The sequence below is a fragment of the Ambystoma mexicanum genome, chromosome 1p (assembly GCF_040938575.1).
Source record: "Ambystoma mexicanum isolate Mex_15411 chromosome 1p, UKY_AmexF1_1, whole genome shotgun sequence".
NCBI lineage: Eukaryota > Metazoa > Chordata > Amphibia > Caudata > Ambystomatidae > Ambystoma > Ambystoma mexicanum.
The window spans coordinates 98,420,314-98,434,533 of record NC_090921.1 but is presented as its reverse complement, the minus strand read 5'-3'; the positions used below and the strand labels follow the sequence as shown (position 1 = coordinate 98,434,533).

The window sequence follows — 14,220 nt, the reverse complement described above, 5'->3', positions numbered from 1 at the left end:
AAAGAGGATGTACGATGTCCCCAACTGACGCACTGTGGCGTCAAAATAACACTGGAAAGGTGGTCATGCCGTTGGCACTGTTGAACACCGCCCTGGCCCAGCTCCATCACCCAGCACATACAGGAAAGGAAGTAATTGCAGCACGAATTAGGGAAGATTGGTTGTGCCCCGAGTTAAATTCTCATGTAACAAATTTCATCAGCAATTGCCTCACATGCCAACAGTTTACGGCCGGTCACACGCTGCAAGTGATAAAGGGTACTATAACCCGGCCAGAGGGACCCTTCCTACACATTCATATTGACTACGTTGATATGATCAATGTATGTCAAGGACATAGGTATATGATTGCAGTGGTATGTCCATTCTCCAGGTAGATCGAGGCGGGACCCTGCTCACACGCGGATGCGTTCAGAGCAGTTAAATTTTTAGTGAGAGAGTTTTCCCCAGGTGGGGCGTGTGCGAAGTGCTGCGGTCAGATAACGGCCCACACTTTGCTAATGAAATGTTTCAGCACATCACGTCCTTGCTGGGTATTAAGCATAAATGTGCATGTGCATATCACCCGCAGGCCAACGGTGTATGAATGGCCTATTGAATGAAGAAATAGCAAAAATTCAGCAGACAACCAAGAAGAGCTGGTTGTACTGTCTTCCGCTAGCCCTATTTGAGCTAAGGAATAGGCCAGGGTCTGATCACCACCTCACTCCCCACGAGGTGGTGACAGGACGTCAAATGCGCCTTCCTCTAACGCCTACATCAAGAGCATTCACAGACCATGAAAACACTGCAACTGTTCTTGGTGACGAAATGTATCAATACTTGTCTTCTTTGATTACTAGTGTAGCATTTGTATCTCAACAGCTCGAGAGCACGCGGGGCGGGTCGAAGAGTTCTCAACAAGAAGACACCAACAAGGAACTGGGAAAGGAAGGACTATGCAATATTGCTAAAGGTGACCATGTGCTACTCCGCAACTTTAATAGAAAGTGGAACGGCCCACGCTTTACTGGTCCTCATTTGGTAGAGGAGGTAGCTACCAGAGCGGTGAAATGGCAGGATAAGCGTGCCTGGAATCACCTACACGACGTGAAGATCTCCAAACTCCAGACCCGCCCTAGCGTTAACGACAGGGCCATTGGAAGAGCAACGACATCAACAGCATCGGCTACAGAGAAGGAGACATCGACCACAGCTGATGACAGTAGTGTCACTACACCTGATCACCCCCCAGATTCCCCACATGCAACTACTGAGATAGACATTGAACGCTTGCCCACAGCCCATCCCATGGTCACGAGATCACAAAGTAAACAAACTTCTGCCAATTGAGCCCCAGCCCCCTCCCCTCTAAGGTCACCCCCGATTGAAAGACGTTGTATAACAAACTTGGGTATTGCACACACACACATATAAAACACTTGTATGTTTTCTCTTTTTCTTCTCTCGCACATGCAGGTACCGTGTATAATTGTATTGTTAAGAAAATAAGTAACTGCCCAGGAGTAGATGCTGCCCACGGATGATAACACCCCTGAAGCCCTATCACACCAATTTGTGTATCATATAAGAAGACCAAAGTACCTAAAAAGAAGGAGGGTACGCGTATATTACACCGCATTTGTTTTGGCCATAGAACAATCATTTCCCCATCTTCACGAGCACTTACCGGCTCTAAGAGATAGATCACTAAGATAAGCGTGGGAACAGCTCTTCGCCTGGGCACTGAACGATTACTTGATAGGGAGAGCTTAATAACAACGACTAACAACAATAATAAGCGTATTGAGGATTTTCAGGCAGGCACCTTTAACGTCACAAGAATAAGCTGCCGGACTGCAGCAAGGTAAGAGCAAAATGCCGGTGAGATTAGCTCTTGTAATAAAAATTATAGGAGTATTGGTTATCACTGGTCTGTTGGCTGCCTCTGTATGGCAGAAAAGTTATGCTATCAATATTATTGCTGCACCCAAAACTAACATGCCCCCTCCCACGGCTGCAACAGGTATGACGTCAGGTGGTACTAGCAACCCTACGCATAAGGGAAGTAGAGTTAAACGCAGCACATATACAGATAACAAGGGTATTGATAATTACATAACAGATTCAGCACACGTCTCAAACAACATGTGGTACCAGCACATGACCCAAATTGGTAAGCAGACAACAGAAGATAGCTGTTATGTGTGCTCATTGATCCCATACGCCGTGACCGCTTCACGAACATTCGTCGCCACAGAAATACAGGAAAAGACGGCGCGATGTATAGTATATCTGGCACTATTTCAAACGAGAGGATGATTTCATGGAATGGTGGTGAGAATGCAGTGGGAAACAAGAGACACATACCCATACGAAAACAATTTCCTCAAGTCATATTTGAGTTACCATAAGAGCAGGTTACACGCTGAAGCGTTCAGATACATGACGAGTGGTCCTGAAAAGGGAGAAACGAAGAAAATAACACTACAATACCTACCATGTGATTGGTACGCCACTGAAGTTCCTGGTATACAAGGATGTTGGGAAAGGCCACTGATAACAATAACAGGGAAGGTATACATGAACAATGAATAGGAAATAGGAGTGGTCGGTAGCAACATGATAACAAGAGAAAATATTACCACCATACAGGAACACAACGACAGATGTTGGACGACATGGGGCAAATACGTACCCATGCTGACATGGATGGAGAAGGATGAAGACCCAATAAGCATACTACCGCTGACCGCGCCCAAGTTATGCTACCAACACAGAGGAGATGTGGAGGTGGGATATAACACCAACTGTGGAAGTGTGTTAGAATTACCAGAGGGGGGTGCTGGAACGGCAGTGATAATGGATCACTATTGGGCCTGCGGAGATAAGGCATATCAATCCTGCCCCCTTTGTGAAATGGTATATGCACAATGGTACACATCAACGTACCATCACTAGTGGTGCCCCAAAAACATGTCAACATGGCCAATTTCCCCAGAATGGATGAAGGGAACAAGAGGAAGAGGAGATCTGTACAATCACAGGAGGGAGAGAACAACAACAACAATAATGTCCTAAAAAGGATAAAGAGACAAGGAGAACCCCTGACAGGAAACTACCTGTGGGGAAGGTCGGAAACAGCACTCACTTCTATTCCACCAGAACATAGATTATTCAGCAGGGCTGCAATGTTCTTCTCGTCAATAATACACCCAGGACTGCAAGCTTATGCAAACGCTAAATGGCTCCAGATCACCCGATGGGAACTAATGATGACGATTAATTCAACAGTAAACGGATTCAATGCCATAAAAGAGGAACTGCGAGCGGTAAGAATGGTAGCACTACAGAACAGATATGTACTGGATCTTCTCACAGCAATGGAAGGAGGAGTTTGTGCAAAAATAGGACAATCATGCTGCACATTTATACCTGCTAACGATGCAGATAATGGTACACTTACCGAAGCAGTATCACAACTGGCCCAGATACACTCCAAGATGATGGAAGAAAGCAAAGGAGTAAAGAAGGATGATAGCTGCTTTTCATTGTTATGGTCATGGATGCCATCATGGCTGTCGGATGGGTTGAAGATAATAGTTGGATGCATAATACTGGCTGCAGCTCTATTGATTGTAATAAGGTTTTGGAAGGCCAGGAAGGCACGCACTACAGACGAAATGATCGAAATGGTTGGCATGCACCCCTTGATGCCAACTGACGATGACCAGCACACCAACGTGATAATAAAGGAAAGAGAGAAACTGCGCAAGCAGATCATCACCAATCACTTAGACCCACCATCCGTAAAGCTTGAGAACCCAAGAAACCCGAGGAGCTATATCGGAAGATGGGTATACTGCAAACCGGGAGGGAGCTGTGTATATATGTACTGGTCATTTGAAGACCATGTCAACCACTATGGACACCTGGGAGGAGTGACCAAAATATGGAGAGTAAGAGGAGATAAAGAAAAAGATATGTTTGTGGTCGACAAGTCGACCAGAGGGGGGACTGAAGTGGGAGAATGGGAGAAAAAGCTCCCCCCAATCTCCTCGCGACCATGGCCTAGAAGATCGCGGCCCAGACACCCACCACGAGATGAATTTGTCTATCTACCAGACGACCAAATACCCTGGTTCAAGATCATAGGGATATTCCCACCAGCCTGCCCTACTCAAGCCGACACCTGCGGCATGGATGAACTCGACTAAGACCTCAACAACAAGCACCCACATCGTTAGAGATGCCATAACGACCTAGCCAACTGCAAAGAACACACGTGCCACCATGCACACTAGTCACTCACGCACCAACCCACATGAAGAATATATTCAGTGCTATGACGTAGGTGACGGATACACCCACTGACGCGCATCTTTATTATTTTTCACATAGGTTTTTCCGTAATGCAGAAACGCAAGACGCATAAAGCAATCGCGTATACGCTTGCTGACGCTTCTCCCACCCCTCGCATCGTGATGAGTATATAACGAAGACGTAATACTGCCTATGAAGCCATGTCAAACCGCAACACCGGTGCCGTGCATTACACATCCCCACCCATGAACCAGGCCCAAGTAGGGCGCAAGCAAGAACCACCATGAACACTGAATGAGCGAGAGTACAAGTGCTGATCACGCAGAACGAGCCCAGCGAGAGCTCACAGCCAAGGGGGCGATGTTGCAACTCGCATGCTACCAGCCGGCGCCAAGGTCACACCTGTAAGCAAAGCCAAGCACACAGAAGCAAAATACAACTTTAAATGTGCAGAATTCCACCCCAGCCACGGTCTCTCCACACGTGACCAAGCCAACCTGACAAGGTGCCAGACCCACGAGGAAGAAGTCGCCTGGGTCCCACGTCTGGGACACAGGTTGCAACAATGGAATGACCAGATGGACACCTACAGCGATGGGAATGGCCTGCTCTCAAGCCTATGAGCAAATCCGCACATTGTCTGCACGAACACATAGTTACACATTGTTGCTAGTGACAGGTACACCGCAAGCTGGGAACAACGATGGTCCCAGACTGGGGGGCTCGCCGCGGGAGGACCAATCAGAACATGGGGGCACTCATCACCAACGCCACTAACATTAGCCAATCATCAGGGGTCTTTGTGTAACAATTTTCAACTATCTAATAGAAGGGACAACCCAAGTATACCACCTGATTCTTCCTCAACCACTAATATTGCTCTCTATATGTATGCTATACTAGCCCTACCACTCGAGGAACCAATCCGGAATGGCAATAGGTTTTTTGCTAACTTTCCCAGGTGACGCAAGTAGCGCGTCATACTGCGGCAGAAAGGGCCTGCGAGCCCCACGAATTCTGAGAGTCTGGACGGACGCGTACGATCCTAGCTCCATCCCTGCCGTTGTTTTAATAAACAGCAGAACCGCCTTGCTTCTTGTGTGTGTCTCATACTCAATTTTGGGGAACATGGGAGGAGTTGGGGCCTCCCTGCCCGGAGGTCCGCGGACGGCTCAGCCGACCCCGCGATAATCACCCCGACACTACAATAAGGCCAGTGCTAAAACAAAACTTGAGCAAAATATTGTCAGGCTCTTTGATTGGGGGAGTGGGAAGGAACTCCCCAGTTTAAGGGTGGTCTCTCAATATAACACAACACAATGAAGGTTGTTCCAAGTCTCTGGCTTCATCCTCTGTTGTCCCCGCAAAAGTAAAGATAAAAAAACGTTCCCCTATTAGAACTGCCAGGTGTCCATAAACTGCCACTTCCCTCAAAGCTTCAAGGACAAACTCACTAGAATCATCACAGTATTCTAGTGCGAAGTTCGCTTCACCACGAAGCTGTAAATGGGATGAGGAAATGTGATGAGAGGCTCTTCATTGTAGTTGGAAGGTTGGGAGCTTTGAAAATCACCCTTAGCTCAGTATATAGTCCAAACTAGGGTCAATACACATTTGCAGATTTAGCAATCAAAGAAATAATAGGAGCCGCTAAGTGCCCAACAGTGATCGGCTGCGACTTTAATCTGGTGTCCCTAGACAAAAGGTGTACGGGGACAAGATGATAAGCGGGTAGGTGGGCCTGGCAGGCACCTTGTTAGGCTGTGGGATAAATATTGTGTGATTGACATGTGGAGAATGTTCCACCAGCAGAAAAGGGATTTCTCCCTTTATCCCCCCCCACATCCCCATGGCCTTGATTTCATATGGAAGTGGGCCAGGAATATGGAGCATTGGGATGTGAAAAGAAGGTATTTGGAAGGTCCCACCATGAGGTGGTTCTAGATATTGTTGTGGGGGAGGATGGAGGCAGGGACACATTCTGAAACTGTAATGATTATTTTCTGAAGGATGCAGTGTCTTCCAAAGATCTACATGAGGAGATTGAATTATACTTCAAGAAAAATGACACACAGTCCACCAAAAGCATTGTGGCGTGGGAGGCAGTGAAGGCTACCAAAAGTGGATTGCTAATAAAGGAGGGGTTAGGAGGAAGAGGGAGAGAGGCCTGGTGGAGCAGACAGTGAGGGGGGTCTGGTGGTACTGGAGGAGCAGAGAGGTGGGAGTGGCACAGGGGAAAAGCTATTTTAACTAAGATAAAAGGAAAGAAGAGAGAATTGAGAGAACTGGCCGTGGGTGAGGTTTTACACAAACTTCTTTTATGGAAACATAATTATTATGAACAGGGGCATAGGCTGGCAGTTTACTGGCTAGATGATTAAGGAGTCAGAGACTGGAGAGGAGAGTCTGGAAAATTAAAAATGGAAAATGTATCCTAGTGAATTCCCCTAAGGAGATCATGTAGTGTTTCACTCTGTATCATCAGAGGCTATACATTGAGGAGGGAAGAGCCAGCCAGTTGAAAAGACAAGCATATTTGAGGGCTCTTCATCTGCCCAGTGTTGACTCGGAGAGTGTGGGACTGATGCCTTGATCATGAGGGAAGAAGTGGAAGAGGTTATCAAGGAAATGCAGTCAGGTAAGATACCAGGAGAGGATGGATTCAATGTTGACTTTTTTAAGCAGCATATGGGATCTTTGGTACAACATTCAGCTAAATTATTCATCACCATAATTGAGACGGGTGATATCCTCCAGTCTTTTCAACACGTCTTGATCACAGTGATTCACAAGAGGGGAGGGACCGAACAGAATGTGGTGCAATATCCCTATTGAATGTTGATGCAATATGTGTTTTGCGAAACTTTGGCCACAGGAATTAATCTGGTGCTCCCGATCAAGTGGTATTTATAGGGGCATACAGGGCACAACACAGTCCAGAAAACATTAAACCTGATGGCCCACTCATCGAGGGAAAGGAGGGATCCAATGTTGCAACCACTGGACACTGAAAAAGTGTTTGACCTGATGAGTTGGTCCTTTTTAGGTGCTTCAATGGTTGGGCTACAACCTGCCCCTTAGGAGAGTGATTGAAGCCCTGTGTGAGGCCTCGTTCATGCAGGTGGCAGTGAACGGAAGGAGGTCAGAATGGTTTGGTTTCGGAAGGGGGATCAAACTGGGGTTTCCCCTTTCCCCTCTACTGATTTTGCTGGCCTTGGAGCCCCTAGCGTACAAAATAAGGATGAACACAAACATTAGAGGGATAAAGGCAGAGTATCAGGATTTCAAGATAGGAATGTTTGCTGACAACATGCTGTTACACTTGGAGGACCCCTTTTCCATGAGGCCAGAGAGGTGATGCCGCTACCAGATAGTCCCCCTGGCGGTGGTATAATGCGGGAGGATCTTAAGGGGTGGGATTCCCCCTTTGGGGATAAGTACGAACACCTCTGTCTGATTCACCTCCTGTCTGATTTACCTGAACACCTCCTTTCATGTCTGAAACTGCACGGGTCACCTGGCTACCCTCTGATTGCGGGCCCAGGTCTCTGCCCGCCCAGTTGCACACCCGCTCCGCCTCCCGGCAACACTTGCACTTGGGTCTGAATCTGTAACCCTACAGACCCCTTAGTCGCACTTTTGGACACCGACTGTCTGCACTTACCCTTGCAGTTGCCACCTACTGGCCGCACTTCTTGTTATTGTTTAATCCCATGTACATACAGCACTGCCCCCCTGCCCTTTCCCATGGCACTTCTCCCCTCCCGTCTCGCCTGCACTTGCACGTTCTCAATGTCACTTGGCCTAGTAAGATCGTTGTCTCAATCCTCCCTCTGTTACCTCTCTCTGCCTCGTCGCGCCTTCAAGCACTTTTGTATAGGTGCATTATAAATGCCATCTCATATCATACCTGGGTAGAATCAAACATAACACCCCAACCCCATCCTTCTCAAACCTTTTGCCACCATTCCATCAACGCCCTCTTCCTAGCACTACTATCTGCTAAAGTCACAGCTCCCCAATTTTGACTGAGATGAAGAAGATTAACCACAACATGAAGATAACCGAACAGGTAACCACTAGGACGAAGTGAGACACAGGAGCAATATAGAGAAATATCACGAAGGAGCCATAGCAGTATATCATTGAGTCCCCCATGTGGGTACGGGAGAAACACCTGTGGGCCTTCTGACTCTCTTCTGGGACAATCCAAGTAGGGAAGACACTGCTGCCATCTCAGGCCTGCCTGCCCATTACCGAAGCACACTCCGACACCATAGGTCTTATCCTGTGCCTCCGTTGGCCCGATCAGGCTCCCCACTCGGCTCAGGGGATCATTGCCGTCTGGGCCACTTTCAAATGTTGCGAAGGGCCATGCGATGCCTCTCCATTATGCGGGTGGTCCAGGGACAGCTACACGTCACTGCCTGCGGTTCACAGTGGTGCCACCATTAATATAGGCGTAGGACGGGATGATCCGGAAGTGATCTTCACGCAGATATGTGCAAGTATTTTTCCAGTTTGTGGCCATATTTCCACATTGTTGATCTGTAGGAGGAACCAACTGTTAAGGGCTGCACATGAACTCTGCCTGATCAGTTGTTCAGGAGTACCGTCAAAGATATGGTGGGTTTAAAAAACATATGCAAAAAACCCTTCTATCGGAAATGTGATAGTGGAATATGCCATTTCAGCTAGCAAGCGCACATTCCACAGAGCTAACCAGTCGCCATCCATGGAAGTTGACCTCCAGTTCTGAACTACTGAGCAATACATTGTGAGTATGCAAATTAGCTCAAAGGTATTCATTTTTGCTCCATGTGAGAAGTGTCTTTGTCCTCCCATGGTGTATCATGGAGTATGCAGGTGTTGTGATGTTGATGAAGTGAAAAAGGTCGGTGAAACACGCGTCAGCACCAACAGTTGGCTTAGGTCTCGGTCAACGATGGTATTACTGGGGTTAAGTGGGTGGAGGCATTTAAGAAGATGGCTGGTTGGAATGGGACTGCTGGAGTTGGCATGACGGCAAAGGCACAACTACATAAATGAACAAATGAATGTTGCAAATCAAAGCTACAATTCCTTTTAAAGAGGGAAGCCAGATGGTGATGACTGGGATCTAGTACCTGTCCCCCTACTGCATCACTCATATTAGGGCCACATTCCTGGGTGAAATGTCAAAGGACCCGTCACTACTGCCTCACCTCCTCACTTTGATGACTGTTGCATGGACAGGTTACCTTAGAGTGGAGAGAGTGGAACCTTCTCTGCCAGTTCCAGTACTCTTCCCGTATGTACCAAATTAGTGATGTGGTACTGGTGAGTTGGTAGCAAACGAGTACCCAAACAGACTTAGCAAGGTCACTCATTCCACATATTAACAGGGAAGAATAATCGGCGGACCCTGGGATCCAACCTGTGTACCAAGGAGTCAGGTCACTGTGGATCTACAGGCAGTACACATGTGGACACCCACAGGAAGCAATTGTGGAGCATCTGGAGATCTCCATTGCCGGCATAGCTTCTACTAACCACCCCCCCCTATGAGGTAAGTGACAGCATGGGTTTGGAAGGTTGTAGGTTGAGTGGGAACCAAACACTTGCAAAGTGCTCTCATGCTGGGCCAGACCCTGGTTGAAAGTGCTGTGACAATAACCTTACAGTGTGGATACTCTGCTCCTATCTAAGATTTAATAATTGCATGCTTCATGATCACCATCTGACAACCCCTCGGCTACCAAAACCTAATGCACCCTATCCACCACCATATGAAAACACTGGGCCTCATTCTGAGCACAGTGGCAGCAGTACAAAAAATGGTGATAACAGAATTACAGCCATTTTTACCACTTTGTCACATCTAAAGTGTGGAGGTAAATCAGATGAAATGCCCCCAGCACTTAATTGGAGGAATTTCCTCCAGAAAAATTGATGACTTATTGATGTCAGTATTGCTACCACGTGAGCTCCTCAAACCCCTAATTCCTTCGATAAGACGCCATAAGAGGTCATTACAAAGACTTGCAATTTGGAGGATTGGCCATTAGTAGCAGTATGCTATTTTGGCAGAATTAGCATGGCTTATTACGGCAAAATTCAAATGAGGTAATGACAGCTATGAACCGTGTCTCATCCCGGCCAATTTAGGAGTGAAGTAAATGATGCTCCATAGGTTTATTGTATCACATGCTCCTACCTGAGGCGCCAATAATTGACTAGTCAGTTGGTTGTCCACCCTGATTTTCGCCACCGCCAAATCCAACATTTGGGCCAAAATCTCTAATGTTTCCTTTGTGCGAACCTGGTCCCCTCTCTGATGACCACTGGTGGGTTCACGGACTCATTTTCTCTCAGTGCAGCCAAGGCAGCATATGCCTTTGCCCTTCTTCTGCTCGGGGCCACTCCATAGAACCTCTGCCCGTTAACTTCCACCTTGGCTTCATATTGCTTGTTGTGACGGTGATCCTCTACTGAACTGAACCTGTATTTCAGCTTCCGCCACTTCTCATTGAGTTCCATCACAGGGTTCTTTCCATTTTCTGTCAGAATCTGGTTGTCGATTTTCAAATGAGTTGTGTTGTCGGCGGGCAGAGCGGTGTCTGTCCGGAGAGTAGTCTGCATCCTAATTCGGTTCAATCGCAGAGATTGCAAGACCTTCACTGCTAGACAATGCTTGGCCATTTTCTTCGAATACCCAGTGGCTTTATATCTTTTTCCATCAATATTTGAGGCAATGGTAAAAATAGGAGCATGACGTGGCCCTGTCTTAGAGACCTCTATGTATTGGAGGTCTGGCTTTAACGTATTCAACATCATGAGGGGGGTTATTGCTCCGGGTCGATCGGGTTTGTGAAGCTTCCATTTTAATTTTCTCATTGACATGTCTTCTCTAATCACATTACCAGACCGCTTGTTTGACCAAAACTCATTGATTTTGCTGGGAGGGATCTGACTTGCGTAGGAGACACTGGCATAACCCTTTGGATATTTGTCCTTTGATTTCCTGCATGCCTTCTGGGCCAGTGAATCAATGCCTGGAACGTTGTGAATTTGACTAAATGCTACAAGCCTCAGAGCATGCTGGGCACTCTGCGTGATGTTTTCTCTTTGTAATGTCTCAAGATGGCCGACGGCATCAGTGGCCCTGTTCTCGCAAGGATCATACAGACCGGGACCATCTGGCATAAGTATCCCAGAGGCAAGACACTCAAGCACTCTTCTGACAGCTTCGCCTGCCCCTATGGGTCTGTTGACCGTTCCGATGACCCCCACGCAGAGAATCTCCAAAGGCCACCCGCTAAGAGGGGCCCAATCAGAAAGAAGAGAGCAGAGGTTCCTGAGAAAACGAACCACTATCACACATGACTTCAATTCTGGAGCTCTGGTATAGAACCAATTGGTGTGTTTTATAGACATCAGAGCAGCAAGGCACTTCTCTCTGTCAAGTTCTTCTGGGTTGTTGCCAACCCATGGCATTTCACTATCTGTCATTCCATCATGTCCATTTAGCACTGACAGTGATGCCATTTTGATGGTCAGTGTTAGTAGGGGTTCCCGCATTCTTCTTATGACAATAGCAGCTTCAGGTATGCAGTCAATGATGCAATAATTCTCCCGCTTCATAGCAGCAAACTCTACGAACAGGACCTTCTTGACTTTCATTAGGAGAGTTACTGTGGGTGTGTCTCGGCACAAAAGAACCATCTCAAGGTCCACATCGCCTTTCAGCAGAAGGCCCTTACCAAGTAAGCCCACACGCTTCACTGCTTGGAGGGCCCTGAGCTCCTTTTCTGGTGGCTCTGCTGCGTACTCAGCCTGCTCCGTAGAATCATCATTCTCTCCCTCCATGCCACCATGTCCATCTTGGTTGGCTCTTCCATGAATGGGCCTGCCTTGCTCTGCACCTCTCAAATCTTTCTCCTGTGCTTCCATCTTATCAGACAGTGATTGGAGTGCCTTTTCTGTATGAATAACCATACACTCAACTGCCTTCACCACATCCTGGGATGGGTACAATGCAGAATGCTGGGCCATAATATAGCGGCTCTCCCTCATGAAGAGGAATAGTGGACGCATATCTCCCAGTGGATCTAGTTGACCTGTTTTCAGGATGCTGCGGAAAGCACAATGTTTTGGGGTGTCCTTCTATGGCTGTGATTGGAGGCAGACCCTCTCAACAATGTGAGTGATGGAATCTAAAGACACACTGGTTCAATACTGGACCGGTCAGCTCTGTTACCGAGCAACAAAGGTGAACTCTGAGTGATAAAGCTGGAACATTACACCTGATGACATTTCCTCTGTGATGTCACCACCTCCCATGGGGGAGGCTAGGAGTTTACTGTGGCAAAGCAGAAATACTGTGTTGCTTTATGGAAAAGAATACCTGGACACATTCCGGCATGCACAGACAACTTTGATTGGTGGGGTCAAAGCTCCCCAGGTCCTATCATTTTATTGAAATATATGAGAACATTTGCATGGGATCCAGGTGGTCCGGATGATATGTAAGACAGTGGGTGGGATTGATTAGTTGGGAGGAGAGGGAAAGACAAGATTGCAGTGCTTTGTATTGAGGTTGCAGATCAGAAGTACTCTGCATGCATGTACACTTTCAAGGTGGAAATTGTAGGAGGCATTGGAGGCTATGTGCCTAGAGGGGCGCTGTTGTGCTTACAGTGTGGGTTAGTGTTGTCCAGGGGTTGGGTATGCTGACTGTAGTTAGAGGTCTACGTTTGTGTGTGATGTCCAAAGTTTGGGGAGAGTTTTTTTTTTTTTTTTTACAAAAGCTGTGTGTGAGTGACTGGTTTGCGTTGGTGTATGGTGTGGAAAGTGGAGAGAAATTATGGTTAGTCAGAGGGTTGGGAGTGCTCTTGGGGTTTCTGAAGTGCTTTTGCCTATTGTTCTTGCTGTTTGTTGCATTATGCGTGAATATGGTCTCTGTTGATGTTTAGATATTCTGAGAGACAGGTCAAACGTTCTCTTATGGTTTTAGGGGTGCTCGCCTGGTACTTAGGTTTCTGAGTGTTGTGCATTGTGATCTTGGCTGAGGTTCTGGAGTTGCTCTGGAATTCCTAGGTTGTGTCTGAGCATGAGTGTTGAATTATTTAGGAGTGTCATTGCCACTGCTTGATGGGTGTAGGTTAAACTTTCAGTCTGTTAGGCATCAAAAAGCCAGGTTTTTAAACTTTTCCTGAATTTCAGATGTTCCTGTAGGGTGTGGATTTCCATTGGTAGCGTGTTCCAGTATTTGGCCACCACAGTGGGAAAGGCAGAACCTCTATGTCTTTCTATGCAAAATCTTCTAGTTTCTAATAGGATGCTGTGTTAAGAATTGAAGTCCAGGCAAATATATATAAACACTGATACTTTATTCAGTATCATCTGTGACAGCAGGCTCATACTCCAGCTCTCCACCAACTGACTCTAAACAGAACCTTTTCCAAACATAACACTCTGAATGGAACGCATTGCATCATAATGGCTTGGATAGATAAAACACAGGTACAAAGATTTAGTATGAACACATACACTTTCTAAATATAACTTTGAACAATTCAATCAAGTAATAAATGTAATGATATATATATATATATATATATATATATATATATATATATATATATATATATATATATATATATATATAACCCAACACATCTCCTCCCTTACACAATTGAATTCAATTAGTATAATAATCTCTTAACCAGGTAGGTTTACTGCGCACTCTCCTTTCATCCACTTTTGCATTGTTATCTTCTGAAGCATTATTGTTCCTACTCATGTTAGCATTTGAACCTGATAACATATTATCATCATTACCACTTTCGGTGCCTTCACACTCTTCATCAGGCTCATCGTTGTTACATTTCACTAACCTAGACATGGACCAACATTCACCTCCCTCCATGATGGCTA

At 46.4% G+C, this 14,220-nt stretch overlaps 1 pseudogene; it reads right to left on the bottom strand.

Moving 5' to 3' along the window:
- Window positions 1-10,581: 10,581 nt before the first annotated feature.
- Window positions 10,582-12,519, bottom strand: LOC138454470 (interleukin enhancer-binding factor 3 pseudogene; annotated as a pseudogene).
- Between the last annotated feature and the right edge of the window lie 1,701 nt (window positions 12,520-14,220).